The following is a 14,228-nucleotide window of genomic DNA, read 5'->3' on the forward strand; positions in this document are numbered from 1 at the left end:
TCTTAATTTATCACACATTTTTTCTGTCTAACATTTTTTAAATAATAAACAAATAATTCTCTAAACATTTAGGGGCTCCTACCAGGCTAGGGCCCCATGAATCATTAATGTTTTCCCCCCCTTAACAACGCCTTTGGACCCATATAATGTGGTAAGTCAAAATCCACTTAGCCTATTGTTTTGTGGCGCATTTATTTTGTGTACAGGGTTCGACATTAACGATGCGTTGCTGGACTGGGGCCAGGAAAGTGTTGGGCCACTGGATCTCGTCAGTCACTGGCCCGACATGCGTTTTGAATCTGAAAAATATGATTGGCCGTTCATTCAAGCACCACCACGCTCCCGCGAGTCCACTTCTCAAGCAGTACAGAAGTTGCTGCTTTCACACAGCACACGTGAGCTGTGTCCAAAGCAAAAAGCAGCCCACATCGATAAACTCGCTGAGTTTATTTTACGGAAAGTGATTTACAAAAGCAAACCTTCAATAGTGAACATACTAGCAATATGCTGGCTATTGTTGATACTAAGTGTGCAAAAAGAACGCAACAAAAATACACCTAGCATTTGTCTTGGCTAGACTACTGTAGCCATTTCGATATCTCTATTGGAAAATTTGTCTTAAAGGGGCAGCGTCGTATTTTCAAATCTAGAGTAATGAATTTCATTGCTAAATTATATTACACAGCTTTTTAATACATATCATAACCAAATGTAACCTATTAATAGCTGAATATACAGATGAAGCGTGCCAACCCATAGGCCTTGCATGACCCCAATGCATTTAAGTTGAACTGACAGTGTTTTAACTACTTTGCATATACAGTACCAGTCAAAAGTTTGGACACCTACTCATTCAAGGGTTTCTCTTTATTTTTACTATTTTCTACATTGTAGAATAATAGTAAAGACATCAAAACTACGAAATAACACATATGGAATCATGTAGTAACAAAAAAAGTGTATTTGAGATTCTTCTACATAGCCACCTTTTGCCTTGATGACAGCTTTACACACTCTTGGCGTTCTCTCAATCAGCTTCATGAGGTAGTCAACTGGAATGTAATTTGTGGAATTTCTTTCCTTCTTAATGCGTTTCACCCAATCAGTTGTGTTGTGACATGGTAGGGGTGGTATACAGAAGATAGCCCTATTTGGTAAAAGACCAAGTCCATATTATGACAAGAACAGCTCAAATAAGCAAAGAGAAATGACAGTCCATCATTACTTTAAGACATGAAGGTCAGTCAATACAGAACATTTCAAGAACTGAAAGTTTCTTCAAGTGAAGTTGCAAAAACCATGAAGCGCTGTGATGAAACTGGCTCTCATGAGGACCGCCACGGGAAAGGAAGACCCAGAGTTGCCTCTGCTGCAGAGGTTAACATCATTAGAGTTACCTGCATCTCAGATTGCAGCCCAAATAAATGTTCAAGTAACAGACACATCTCAATATCAACTGTTCAGAGGAGACTGCGTGAATCAGGCCTTCGTGGTCGAATTGCTGCAAAGAAACCACTACTAAAAGGACACCAATAAGAAGAAGAGACTTGCTTGGGCCAGTGGAAATCTGTTCTTTGGTCTGATGAGTACACATTTTTAGAGTTTTGGTTCCAACCGCAGTGTCTTTGTGAGACGCAGAGTAGGTGAACAGATGATCTCCGTGTAACTGTCTTGCTTCCGTCCCTCTCCTCGCCCCAAACTGGGCTCAAACCAGGGACCCTCTGCACACATCGACAACAGTCACCCTCGAAGCATCGTTACCTATCGCTCTAAAAAGCCGCGTCCTTGCAGAGCAAGGGAAGCAACTACTTCAAGGTCTCAGAGTGAGTGACATCACCGATTGAAATGCTATTAGCTTTCATCAAGGCAAAGGGTGGTTACTTTGAAGAACCTAAAATATATTTTGATTTATTTAACACGTTTTTGGTTACTACATGATTCCATGTGTGTTATTCCATTTAAAAAATGTTTTTAAAAACCCTTGAATGAGTAGGTGTCCAAACTTTTGACTGGTACTGTATGAAACAAACAGACAATCATATCAGTCAATAATATAAAATTCCCCATTTTTTCTACAAAACCAACTTTATAAGAGCTTTAAAAATAGTTTTTATTTGACTCATCATTCCATGACGTACACGACGGCATTGTTGGCAGAATTGATGGATGCAGTTCAATGCAGGATTAATATAATTCACCAATACATTTCTTGGTCCAAAAAATATTGCTATCAGGTTGTAAATCACAGCTGGCCTGGTACATTGTTTGCTGCCTCCATTCTGGACGCACTGTTTCAGTTTCAATGACTCAATATTTTGGACAAAAATGTACGAATGTAACGAAGGCTGGGAATGTCAATACAATCAAACTAGCAAGTCAGTCATAACGTGGCTAATATTCTAGCTTATATATTTATGTATCAAGCTAAAACCCCCGAGCCTAACATTAACTTGCTAGCTGCTAGGAGGACGTCATGTCATCGGAGGAGTGGGCGAGTGACTGACTTTTTCCCCTCTTAAACATTTTTGGTTGCTACACAGCTAGAGATGCACGTGTCATTTGGTTAGCTAGCAAGAAATGTGAATCACTTTGCTAGCTAGCTAGCTAGCTAGCTATGCTGAACAACTGTTCTCCAGTTAGCATATCTCGTGTTTGCAAATTCACTCTGGCTAGCTATTTACTCCATTTTCAGAGCACTCGTCCAAGTGTGCCAGAACGCAGAATAACTGATGAATTTGCATACGCGCAACACCCGCTGAATGTGACCGGTGTCAGTAAATGTAGGCAAAAAAAGTAATAGTTCATCACTAATGCTCAATATAACAGGTAAACAGCCTACCCAGCTCTGCCAGGGCAAGTAAAATGTTCAGTAAGGTGTTCTCTCCTTTGTGTCTGGAAGTAGCTAGCTAACAAGGGAAACATAATCTACCTATTTATGGTTGTTTGATCAATAGGACTGTAAAGTTTCCAAATATATGAGGTCTCCAGTGGCATTTAGCTACATATTTGCAGAAATCCATTCAAGTGCTGAATGTGTTCTAATGATCTGAAGTCGCGCTGTTGCAACTGCCTGTAAACACACAGTCCAGTTCAAAGTGAATAATGGCAGGCCCTTGTGGCAAATGGTTTGTTTGCATATAGGCCTACTGTACCTCTGACTGGCTATGGCGCACCAGTCTGGATAAACTACGGTCCTAGGTTTATTTACTGCAGTGTCTATTAATTGTCCAAATGCACAGCCACTTTCCCACCTTATATTGCTGTAGAATTTTTACAAATGCCTTAGTATAAGTAATTCCCAAACATTCTAAGAATTTATGAAAAAGTGACAATGACCATATCTAAGTGCTCGCTTGTCAGAAAATGTAATAAATAAATTAAATAAAAATATTCTTCCTGGGGGTGTATATGATCAGATTGTAATAAGATTTCATGTTGTTAAAATGCTGTCAGTTGCACTTTAAGAACAACACCATGTCTGGGCCAGAAGAAATTATGTTCAGACCCATAGATTGTTAGCCAGTAAGCTTGGAGATGCACGTGTCATCGAAAAAAGTTAATGTTGGAATCTGGTGTGTTTCATATGCAGCCAAGGAGGGGCAATTTCCTGTGCTTTGATGAACAGCAAGCTTGACTAGTTTATAAAAGGTGTCAAACTGACTGAGTAATGTCAATCTCGTATCCTTGCCATTCAAAAATCATACAACATATTTATATACCCATGGTATCGCATCGGGACAAGTAAACTAAAAATCTAGTTTGTATTTACATTATGAAGTCCATCAAGACTTGCCAGATAGTAACGTTAAAGTGAGTGGCTCGTCAGTAGCCTACCGAATCGCATTGTTAAGACATAAATTAATCTGTCTCACTACTAGTAGGCTTTTTTGGTGATTATCTTCAGATAAATTATGAAAACATTCTATGAAGATGGTGAATCCGCCTCACAGCAGGAGGAATAGGTAGGCTAGTGGAGAGACACTCCAAAATATTATAAAAGAAAACAGACTGAATTGTTTTAAAAGCTAATGACACTGATTTAATCAAAGTGCTGACAACGGAGTAGTCAACTGCTGCTTTCTGTGTAGCAAAGCCCATGCTTAACACCTGCTTAACTATTCAATTACACCTTTATTGCAGATAGCTGAGAAATGCTTATTAAAAGGAAGCTTGAAGCCTGTGGAAGTCAGGAGACTTTTACAGGATTCTTTAAAGGCCAAGCGCTGTCAAAAAAAAGTTGTTCCTGTGTTGTATATCATATTGTGCAACAGCTGATGAAACTAACACTGGAAGAGTGTGATTTTTTTTATCAGCGTTATTTCCTGATTGTTGCTGGATGAAAAAACAATCTACACAGGACCTTCTAATCAGTAGGTTTGCATGGGCGGGAGAGTCGGCTTTCCATGGTGACAACACCATGCGGTAAATTGCTTAATAGACCAAGAACAAAAGAGACTCCCAAACCTCCGTCAATAACCGCTAGTTTTCAGTTTTCCCCTCCCCACTCATACCACTCCCAGATAGTCCTAGCAAAATTCTTGCTGAAGAAATAGTTTTTTGCCTAAAAGCTGTTTTTGCCAATTTCAATGGACATTTATTACAGTAAGGTACTTAATTGTTACCCAGAAATGAATTGATATAAAAACAGCTGCAGACATCTGTGGGTCAGTTGCTAAACAAGTATTTTTTTAAATAAATTCAATTCACAAAGAGTTGCAAACACTTTAAATTAATTCAGTAATTTAACTAATGTTGTGGTCTCTTAACACATATGGACCCAGAACTTAATTGGTCATCAGTTGTGTTTATTTTAGAGACACCATTTTCCATTTCAAAAAGTGTCCATCACACAATTTGTTTAATTTTTAATGTACTGTAACATTAAATAGATTTTTTCAAGATAATTCGGGCTATTTACTTACATTTTTCTTTTTTAATAAAATACACAATTTGAAGAACAAACATAACAGTGGCAATTCATATCTTGTAGTAAAATACTTTAATCTCAAGAGAAAACAGGTTAAATGTTAAAAGAGGTTTAAATGTTCTCTTAGAAAATAGTACAGATCACATAGGCCAAGACGATATCCAAAACAACTTCAAGTTTTAATGTCACATTCAGTGAAATGGCTTTCTTGCAAACAAAAAATCCAACAATGCAATAACCCATTTTTTTTAATATATATATATTTTTAACCTTTATTTAACTAGGCAAGTCAGTTAAGAACAAATTCTTATTTTACAATGACGGCCTACCGGGGAGCAGTGGGTTAACTGCCTGTAAAATGGCGACGGAAGAAATGGCAGCAGTTTTACGGGCGCCCAACCAATTGTGCTATTATGTGGGGGTTTTTCACGTCATTTGTAACTTATTTTGTGCATAATGTTTCTGCAACCGTATCTCACGGCAAAAAAGAGCTTCTGGATATCAGGACAGAGATCACTCACCTCGGATTAAACAGATTTTTTCATCAACAAGCAGGACGCACAGGACATTCTCCTAACACCCGACAAGGCCAACATCCCAGTTATGTGCAAGAGGAAGAGACGCAGGTACAGAAGACACAGAACGGGATGCCTCGTGAGGATCCGCAGAAGGCGAGAGGGATAGCTCCCGTTACCGTCAATATTACTCGCCAATGTGCAATCATTGGACAAGAAATTAGACGAGGTAAGATCACGAATATGCTACAAATGGGACATGAAAAACTGTAATATCCTATGAGCTAAAGGGTAGAGCTGCCGCTTTCAAGGTGCGGGACTCTAACCCGGAAGCTTATAAGAAATCCTGCTATGCCATGCGACGAACCATCAAACAGGCAAAGCCTCAATACAGGGCTAAGATTGAATCATACTACACAGGCTCCGATGGTCGTCTTAAGTGGCAGGGCTTGCAAACTATTACAGACTACAAAGGGAAGCACAGCCGTGAGTTGTCCAGTGACACAAGCCTACCAGATGAGCTAAATCACTTCTTCGCTCGCTTCGAGGCAAGCAACACTGAGGCATGCATGAGAGCATTAGCTGTTCCAGACGACTGTGTGATCACACTCTCCGTAGCCGACGTGAGTAAGATCTTTAAACAGGTCAACATTCACAAGGCTGCGGGGCCAGACGGATTACCAGGACGTGTGCTCCGGGCATGTGCTGACCAACTGGCAGGTGTCTTCACTGACATTTTCAACATGTCCTTGATTGAGTCTGTAACACCAACATGTTTCAAGCAGACCACCATAGACCCTGTGCCGAGGAACACAAAGGCAACCTTCCTAAATGAATACAGACCCGTAGCACTCACGCCCGTAGCCATGAAGTGCTTTGAAAGGCTGGTAATGGCTCACATCAACACCATTGTCCCAGAAACCCTAGAACCACTCCAATTTGCATACCGCCCAAACAGATCCACAGATGATGCGCTCTCTATTGCACACCACACCACCCTTTCCCACCTGGACGAACGGAACACCTACGTGAGAATGCTATTCATTGACTACAGCTCAGCGTTCAACACCATAGTACCTCAAAGCTCATCACTAAGTTAAGGATCCTGGAACTAAGCACCTGCCTCTGCAACTGGATCCTGGACATCCTGACGGGCCACCCCCAGGTGGTAAGGGTAGGTAGCAACATCTGCCACGCTGATCCTCAACTCTGAAGCCCCCCAAGGGTGCGTGCTCAGTCCCCTCCTGTACTCCCTGTTCACCCACGACTGCATGGCCAGGCACGACTCCAACACCATCATTAAGTTGGCAGACAACACAGCAGTGGAAGGCCTGATCACCGACAATGACGAGACAGCCTATAGGGAGGAGGTCAGAGACCTGGCCAGGTGGTGCCATAATAACAACCTATCCCTCAACGTAACCAAGACAAATGAGATGATTGTGGACTACAGGAAAAGCAGGACCGAACACACCCCCATTCTCATCGACGGGGCTGTAGTAGAGCAGGTTGAGAGCTTCAAGTTCCTTGGTGTCCACATCACCAACAAACTAGAATGGTCCAAACACACCAAGACAGCAGTGAAGAGGGCACGACAAAGCCTGTTCACCCTCAGGAAACTAAAAAGATTTGGCATGGGTCCTGAGATCCTCAAAAGGTTCTACAATTGCAACATCGAGAGCATCCTGACTGGTTGCATCACTCCCTGGTACGGCAATTGCTCGGCCTCTGACCGCAAGGCACTACAGAGGGTAGTGCATACGGGCCAGTACATCACTGGGGCTAAGCTGCTAGTCATCCAGGACCTCTACACCAGGCGGTGTCAGAGGAAGGCCCGAAAAATTGTCAAAGACCCCAGCCACCCCAGTCATAGACTGTTCTCTCTACTACCGCATGGCAAGCAGTACCGGAGTGCCACGGCTAGGACAAAAAGGCTTCTCGACAGTTTTTACCCCCAAGCCATAAGACTCCTGAACAGGTTATCAAATGGCTACCCTGACTATTTGCTACTCCCTGTTTATCATATATGCATAGTCACTTTAACTATACATTCATGTACATACTACCTCAATTGGCCCGACCAACCAGTGCTCCCGCACATTGGCTATCCGGGCTATCTGCATGGTGTCCCGCCACCCACCAACCCCTCTTTACGCTACTGCTACTCTCTGTTCATCAGATATGCATAGTCACTCTAACCATATCTACATGTACATACTACCTCAATCAGCCCGACTAACCGGAGTCTGTATGTAGCCTCGCTACTTTTATAGCCTCGCAACTGTTATTTTTCACTGTCTTTTTTATTTCTTCACCTAATACCTTTTTTGCACTATTGGTTAGAGCATGTAAGTAAGCATTTCACTGTAAGGTCTACACCTGTTGTAGTCGGCGCACGTAACAAATAAACTTTGATTTGATTTGTTCAGGGGCAGAACGACACATTTTTATCTTGTCAGCTCGGGGATTCGATCTAGCAAACTTTCGGTTACTGGCCCAATGCTATAACCACTAGGCTTCCTGCTACCCATTTACATTTACATTTAAGTCATTTAGCAGACGCTCTTATCCAGAGTGACTTACAAATTGGTGCATTCACCTTATGATATCCAGTGGAACAACCACTTTACAATAGTGCATCTAAATCTACCCCCCATCAATAACAATGTAACGCTAGAAAAAAACACATGATAAATAAGAAGTATGAAGAACACAATAAGTAAGTTAGTAAACAGACTATATACAGGGTCAGTTCCAATACCATATTTACAATGTGCAGGGAAACTGGAGTGATGGAGGTAGATATGTACTGGGGTAAGATGACTAGGCAACAGGATATAAGATACACATACAAGCTGCTGCTACTCTATGTGTGTGTGTGTGTGTGTGTACAGAGTCCGTATAAATGTAAACTCAGCAAAAAAAGAAACGTCCTCTCACTGTCAACTGTGTTCATTTTCAGCAAACTTAACATGTGTAAAAATGTGTATGAACATAACAACATTCAACAACTGAGACATAAACTGAACAAGTTCCACAGACATGTGACTAACAGAAATGGAATGATGTGTCCCTGAACAAAGGGGGGGGGGGTCAAAATCAAAAGTAAAAGTCAGTATCTGGTGTGGCCACCAGCTGCATTAAGTACTGCAGTGCATCTCCTCCTCATGGATTGCACCAGATTTGCCTGTTGTTGCTGTGAGCCTGCAGGAAGGGTACCACGAGGGAGGAGGATGTCTTCCCTGTAACGCACAGCGTTGAGATTGCCTGCAATGACAACAAGCTCAGTCCGATGATGCTGTGACACACCACCCCAGACCATGATGGACCCTCCACCTCCAAATTGATCCCGCTCCAGAGTACAGGCCTCGGTGTAACACTCATTCCTTCGACGATAAACACAAATCCGACCATCACCCCTGGGAGACAAAACCGGGACTCGTCAGTGAAGAGCACTTTTTGCCAGTCCTGTCTGGTCCAGCGACGGTGGGTTTGTGCCCATAGGCGACGTTGTTGCCGGTAATGTCTGGTGAGGACCTGCCTTACAACAGGCCTACAAGCCCTCAGTCCAGCCTTTTTCAGCCTATTGCGGACAGTCTGAGCACTGATGGAGGGATTGTGCCTTCCTGGTGTAACTCGGGCAGTTGTTGCTGCCATCCTGTACCTGTCCCGCAGGTGTGATGTTCGGCTGTATCGATCCTGTGCAGGTATTGTTACACCAGTCAAGATGCTCTCAATGGTATAGCTATAGATCTTTGAGGATTTGAGGGCCCATGCCAAACTCTCCAAACCTCCTGAGGGAAGGAGGCCTTCTTCACAACTGTACCCGTGTTTGGACCATTTTAAGTCTTTAGTGATTTGGACACCAAGGAATTTGAAGCTCTCGACCCGCTCCAATACAGCCCCGTCGATGTGGATGGGGGCATGCTCACCCCTAAAGCGTACATAAAATGCATTGTGTTTGTCTGGTAGAGAGGCATCGTTGGGCTGAAAACAGTTGGATCTTTGTAATCCGTAATGGACTGTAGCCCCTGCCACATGCAGCAGGCATGGGAGCCGGTGTAATATGATTCCACCTTATTCCTATATTGTCCTTTTGCTCAATTGATGACTCTGCGGAGGTCATAGCGGGACTTCTTGTACTTATTCCGGTCCGTAGCCTCGGCCGTAGCCTCAGGGTTGTCTACGATAGCTCTATGTGCAGTAGACCTGTCCTTTAGCACCAATCTCCGTGTTAATCCAGGGGTATCTTATTGGGAAAGCAGCGAACCCTCTGTGGAGACAACGTCGCCAATACATTTTATAATGAAGCCAGTGACGGAGGTGGTTAGCTCGTCAATGTTAATCAGTGGAGTCTAAACATATTCCAATCAGCGCTAAAGCAGTCCTGTAACATAATCTCTGATTCCGGTGACAATTCCTCAACAGAGCGAGTCACAGGTACTTCCTGTTTGAGTTTCTGCATGTAAACAGGAAGCAGGAGTAAAGAGTCGTAATCTGATTTGCTGAATGGCGGACGAGGGAGGGCCTTGTATGCTTGCAGGTAGAATAACAGTTGTCTCAGTCATGTTGACGTAAGTTGGGCATTCGAGAGTCCCGTTGGTAGCGAAACCGTGATCGGAGGTCATCTATCTTATTATCAAGTGACTGTACATTGGCCAGTAGAATGGAGGGAAGGGTGGCCAGGTGTTTCCTTTGTCTTAATCTCACCAGGATCCCCCGTTCTTGCCTATGTACCGCCGGCATTTCCTATTGGGTAGCCCAAAAATTGGGTCGGAATTACAGACAGAGCCCAGGACAGATGAGTCAAAGTTGAAGCCAGAATTTGGATAAGTAACTGCCGATCTGATGTTCAAAGTTTTTGTTGGTTGTAAGAAATAATAGCGGATACATTTCGTGAAAATAAAGTAAAAATAAACAACAAAATAATCACAAATAAGCAACATTGGGTCAGAGCTTGCAAAACGGTGGCTATCTGTCCATTATAGTCTGAATTCATACATTTTCAGTCACTTAAATTGTAAACACAATCCCACAACTGGGAGGTAAACTCAAAGTTTTCAATAATTTTACTGTGTATTTTAGATGGAATCAAGGCATTAGAATTTACCAGAGGCCACCAAAATAGAGCTTGTTCTGCAAGAATGTCTTAACTCAGAGGGGGAAAGCCACCCCAGACAACCCCCAGCCTGGGGGAGCCTGGCTGGCTACTTTTTCTATTTGGCTGACTACTCCATGTGCTAGTAGAAAACACAGGTAGTGGTGCAGTGGTATAGCCATAGTGAAACAGGCTATAGACTATAAGGTGGAAGGAACTATGAGACACCATGTGACCAACAGGTCTACCTGGTTCCACAATCTCTGTTCTGTTAGCGGAACATCAGAGTTCTTTACCAGAACCCCTCCCTGTTTTTAGAACAGAATCTGGTAGATGACTAGGTTGCCAAGATACACCTGCAGTGCCCTATCCCTTTCCACGACTGCCAAAAACACACCCTCGGCTCCTCCTCTTTCCTTTCCTCGATGCAGTTCTCTCCTCTCCTGCACTTTACTTTCTTCTCTTCACTTCTCTCCCCTCATCTCCCACTCAGCCCCTGCTCTCTCCTCCCCTCTACCTCTCCTAAGAAGCAGACCAGGGGTCAGTGTAATCAGGACCCATGAGCAACAAAGGCCATCAGTTAGATGTCCAGAGGAGTGCCTGTATAAAGGCCAGCTCAGCGGGGCGAGTCTTTCCATTAGGTAGTGCCCCACAACACCCCAGAGAGCGGACATTGAGGGGCTAGAGACAGATAAACACACACACACACATTATAGGGCCTTGTCTGACACTGCTGTCAGGGTGCAGTGAAGGGGAAAGACGAGACCCCTTGACACACACAGACGCAGAAGTGAAGACATAAACACACACACACACCGCCTCTTTCCTCATCTCTCACTGCTCATCACCCCGTTACAGCCCTACAAAAACGGCCGTCATAACAGCAGCAACCGTAGCGCCGGCAAGGCCCCTATTCTCACCCCATCACTCCACATGCCTCCCCCTCTCCCCTGCCTCCCACGCCTATGCCCAACTGTCAGTCTACCCCATGCCCCTGCGTTTCTCTTCCTCTTCCCCATGTTACCCGATCACTCTCCCCTCTGATGCTCACCCTCCCCGGCCCAGGGATGGGTCCACCAATCATATGGTGTCAGTGTGGATGCTCTGATGCGCCATGGTGTCAGAGATAGACTAATATCTGCTCTGAGAGAGGAGACCCCTGGGACAACAACACTGGCTCTTTCCATTTCTCTACTGACTGAGACCACACTGTCTGTTGGTCTCTCGCTCTGCTTCCATCTATCTGCCTCTCTGAGTCTCTCTGCCTCTCTCGCTGTCTGCCTTTCTCTCCATCTATCCATCTGCCTCATTTTGTCTCTCTCTGCTTCTAAACACACACTAAACAGGTGTTACGGTAAAAACACACAATTGGATTGTTAAATATGTAGCTGTGGTACAGATTTACTCTATAGTAGCAATGTCCAGTACTGTAAAGGTTTTACTGCATTTATCTGGGACTAATGTAACACAGGCAGAAAACTGCTGTTTAGGTGTCATTTGTAATTTCCTGCCACAGCTGCCACTGGGGAGAAATGGGAGAAAAGACAGAGAGGGAGAGACGGACAGAGAGGCTATCAGCATGACTCAATGCCCTGATAAATTTGGAGAATATCATCCCTGTGTGTGCGCAAAACAGAGAGAAAAACAGAGACAGAGACCTGTGTGTGTGTGTGTGTGTGTGTCTGGACCAGAAGTCCCCACAAGAATAGTAAATGAACAAAATTATGATCAACTGGGGTCAAATGCTATTTGTAGGGGGTTTGGGGTTAAGGTTAGAATTAGGTTTAAGGTTAGGAGCTAGGGTTAGTTTTAGGGTTAAGGTTAGGAGCTAGGAAAAATATTATTTTGAAAGGGACTGAATTGTGTCCCCCCACCAGGTTAGTTATACAAGACTGTGTGTGTATGTGTGTCTCCTATTTTTTAAGAACTTTGGGATGAGATCTGAGAGGAAACAGATAGATTTCCATCTGTTTATTTCATTTAAAAAAATAAAAAAATAAAAAAATCCTTCTTACGATTCAAATATATGCTTTAGCCATCTCTCTCTATCCCCTTCTCTATTCCTCTCCACATGGCAGCTGTAGATGACCAGGACATCAAGAGTCTCAGGGGCTGGGGGAGCAGGAGGGAAAGAAAAAAAGAGCGAAAGAAACATGGAGAGAGTGAGAGATGGAGAGAGCGTTTCTCACTTCATATTTATCCGCCCTGGCGTGCCAGCCTGCAGCCTGCTCTCCTTTGAGCCTCTATTCAACCACAGAACAGAAAAAAATCCATTCATATTTCCATAATCCACACTCCTGTCTGTCTGCCTGCCTGCCTGCCTCCTCCCCTCCCTCCCTCCCCAGGGGTAGACTAACCCCTCCACCCCGATCCTACAACTGTCATTACGCCGGGCAACAATACCAGGCCAAACAAAAGGAGGCCTGCGGAGACTGTTAGCATCTGCAGCCATATGCTGCTACTCTCCTGGAGAAAAGAGTAGTGACTGACTGATTGACTGACTGCAGCTCCTCTCCTCACGGCCGCAGCGTGGAGCCACAAAGAGGCAAAGGAGCCCAATTCCTGGTAATGAGCTGTGTGAATAGTATACAGGCCTTTCTGGCTGCCGAAAAGCCATGCCGTCTGCACACAGTCACACCACGCCATAGCTACACTAGCCATCTTATCCACACGCACAAGCTGGTCAACAACAGAGAGAAACAGAGATAGCAAGAGAGAGCGAGAGGGGGAAACTAACACTTTTGTTACATAATGCTCGGGATTTGCACTATTTGCCTGTAGCTGCACCAAAACTTCAATATTTTCCTTCATAGCTTGTTCTCGAGCTTCTTTTTAAATAGGGAGACAATTTGTTTTCAGCGCTTTTATTTCTCTGACTGAAACTCGTTTTCTCATGGCTCCCTCTTGTCTTTCTGCAGCAAACATATGGCGAGCAATAAGTTTGGAAAATCGAATCGCAATAAAATCACAGTATATAATTGCAATACATATCCTATCGGCTCCGAAGTATCGTGATAATATCGTATTGTGACACACACACACACACACACACACACACACACACACACACACACAGGGATCTAGTTGTATTAGGGGGTAGCAGACAGATAGAGCCGGGAGCGTCTCTACAACCCGTTGATTCTTCAAAGCCGTTTCTTCTCTGCTGCGGTACATACACACACATACAGTTAGCCTACGCATATTCATCCCTCCCTCTATTCTTCCATTCTTGTTTCTCTCCCTTCCTGTGATCAGCTGCAGTCTGCCCACTGCTCTGCTCTAAGACCTGTGTGTGTTCCAACACCTTTCAACACACTGGCCTGGTCACACCACAATATGGTCCATACCTCCGCCGCATCCCTCTAGCCCTCCGCTCATCCCGTGCTTTTATGACCATAATATGGCAGTGTCAGACCCACAGCTCACGCACACATCTTGTAGAGTCAAAGATCACTACCAAAACGACAACCAGTATTACCATTTTTTGTCATTTACTTGGACAGCTGTGCAAAATGAGTTATCTTCGACAAATGCACATTTTAGCATTGTCTTCTAATGTATGATCCTTATTATTAGCTGGGACTGTGGTGCTAAACTGTCATTCTGGGAAAATCTAAGTCAGAGACAAAGAACAAGCCACCATTTGGTTTTAGTGCTCTTTCATTCAATGGTAATGAAAAGGCAGGTA

At 43.7% G+C, this 14,228-nt stretch overlaps 1 protein-coding gene across 3 annotated transcripts in view; it reads right to left on the minus strand.

The window, feature by feature from the left end:
- The window catches only part of dennd1b (DENN/MADD domain containing 1B), a 200,919-nt gene that overhangs the window by 115,395 nt on the left and 71,296 nt on the right, over positions 1 to 14,228 (minus strand). The window lies entirely within an intron of this gene.

Source organism: Salmo trutta, chromosome 4 (assembly GCF_901001165.1).
Source record: "Salmo trutta chromosome 4, fSalTru1.1, whole genome shotgun sequence".
Lineage (NCBI taxonomy): Eukaryota > Metazoa > Chordata > Actinopteri > Salmoniformes > Salmonidae > Salmo > Salmo trutta.